The sequence below is a fragment of the Pinus tabuliformis genome, chromosome 2_2, assembly GCF_031772625.1.
Source record: "Pinus tabuliformis cultivar Carrire ecotype Pingquan chromosome 2_2, CPIR1, whole genome shotgun sequence".
NCBI lineage: Eukaryota > Viridiplantae > Streptophyta > Pinopsida > Pinales > Pinaceae > Pinus > Pinus tabuliformis.
Window position 1 is genome coordinate 949975269 of NC_142300.1, and position 2411 is coordinate 949977679.

Here is a 2411-nt window from a genome sequence, read left to right on the forward strand (position 1 = left end):
TAGGTTTGTTTTTGGAAAACTCTGTACCAGATCTAGATTTAGTATCACCTTTTCCAATCTCATTCTCTGCAACAAATTTGAGATCCAAGAGTCGACAATAGGCCTTATGTTTTTCAAAATTGATTTCACTTGCTTCTAATATCATATTGAGTAGAATGGAATTAGCTGAAAAATTTAAATCAACAAAGAACTATTTTGAAATACAGTATCCAACACATACCTTGCAAGGGGAGAGACAATGTATGATAAGTTAAGAAGAAAGCCCATGAATCCCTAACAATACACTCATTCTATGTTTTCTGGGGTTTAAAGCAACCAAGTTGCCTCAATTAAATGAGCTCTAATAAAATTACTAGAATTGAGTTTTGTCTCATTCATAAAAAATTGAAAGATAGTCATAAACCCCATGAGGTCCAAACTACAAGTCATTTTAAGTTGTTGACCATTAAAGTGCTCCATTAAACGAAATGGTATTGAAATTCTATAGAAAATTTTTCCAACTTCATTTTCATGGGGATCCCACAATAATCCAAGGGTTGTAGGGGCTTGGTACCATATTGTAAATGAAGCCGAAGAAGTCATGGAGGCTTACATGAAACTATAGAAAACAAATGTTAGTATTAATGAAGCTATGGCACAATAAGTTGTGGATTTTGAGCATTTGAATGTGGATGTTAAGCATTTGAATGTTGGTTAAGAATATTGACTCTCAGGGCCTGGTTTCCCTCCCTTATCCAAAAAAAACTTCACACGTATCGATCGAATATGGTTTGATGACTAAGTCAAAAAGAGATTAAAATATATGATATATACTAAAAGAGCTAAGAGACATCAATGGATTCAAATAGGTGTAAATTAACATGAAATGAAGATATATGATATATTTCAAGAAGAACAATAGAGGGACAAGTTACAAACCCATTCGTTGAGTTCATCCTATCCAATGTGATCAATAAACTGATGTAACATCCACATAAGATATACCCATATTGACCTAAATTTGAAATATCCATTTGAGTATTATATTGTAATCTATATAAGGATTACAAACACAACCAACATGATGACAAGAAAATAAGCAATAGTAATTGAAATAAATTGTCTACATGTAGATGGTACAAATAATTGTCATAATGAAGTTTTAACAATTATCTTCAACTCCAAGGACAAGGAAAATGTAATGTAAGAAAAAACAGATCAAAACTGCAACAGTTGACGAGAGTCATAAATAGATGATTCAAAAGACCTCAACAACGACACATTAGTAAATTGTTTGCTTCCCCAGTGCACCATGCTAGGTTGATCATGAGAATGATTAGTTTGTGTTTCCAAGGACCTATACATGAGATCTATAGTGCCTTGAATATATTGTGAGCTTGCAGCCTGAGAGCCCTTGAAACTTCTCCCCGGCATGCCAAAAATAATTCCTCCAAAGTTTCCCATTTTGCCTGCATTGGAAACAAGTGGCTTACCTTGGTGGTGTTTATCCATAGAATTCACAATAGTTGCAAGGAACCCACTTGTTGCAAGATTAGTAGAGGACTGGGGATACATTTTAATAACTTGTTTGTTGCAAAAAGACCAAAGTTGTGTTGTACTCCTTGCATCAATGATGTTTGGGCCATAAGAGGTTAATCCTCTAGCATAAGTTGATCCATTGTGAGACCTGACCGCATGCTCATATCAATTGAAGTTGGAAGTTGAGAGTTTGAATGTGGGTTAAGAATATTGACTTTTAGAGCTTAGTTTCCTCCCTTCTCCAAAAATACTTCACACGTAGCCATAGAACATGGTTTGATGACTAAGTTCACAAGAGATGAAAATATATGATATATACTAAAAGAATTAAGAGACATCAATCATGGATATTTTGATGAAATGCTCATATACTAAAAGAATTAAGAGACATCAATCATGATTATTTTGATGAAATGCTAATTCTTTGGCAGTGCATTTATTTGTTATATTTATTTGAAGGAAACTGGGGATGAAGGTTCCATACCCGTAGCGTAGTTCTATTGCAGAGAACCATAGCGCGTGGGCACATATTCTACAAACAAGCTACCGTTGACCTTTTCCATCTGTGCTATCGATTTTGGATTGATTTATTTAGATGGCTCACAAGATACCTGGAAAAATGGACAAAATGGGAATAAAGGGTTGGCCACCTAATTTTGGATCTTATGTTTACACACTGAAACTATATTCAAATACTAATAGTGAACTATATTCTTTTACATTGCACATTGTAGGAGTAATACCATGAACCAACCATGAAAGTGCGTGAGATCAACACTTTTGGATGCAATATCAGGACCAAAACCATAGGATCAAAAACTGTCAGACTAATACCATGAACCAACCATGAAAGTGCGTGAGATCAACACTTTTGGATGCAATACCATGGACCA

The 2411-nt window shown here is 34.6% G+C and overlaps 1 pseudogene; it reads right to left on the minus strand.

Annotated features, from left to right (window-relative positions):
- Positions 1-1197: 1197 nt before the first annotated feature.
- Positions 1198-1682, minus strand: LOC149196342 (uncharacterized; annotated as a pseudogene).
- Positions 1683-2411: the final 729 nt, after the last annotated feature.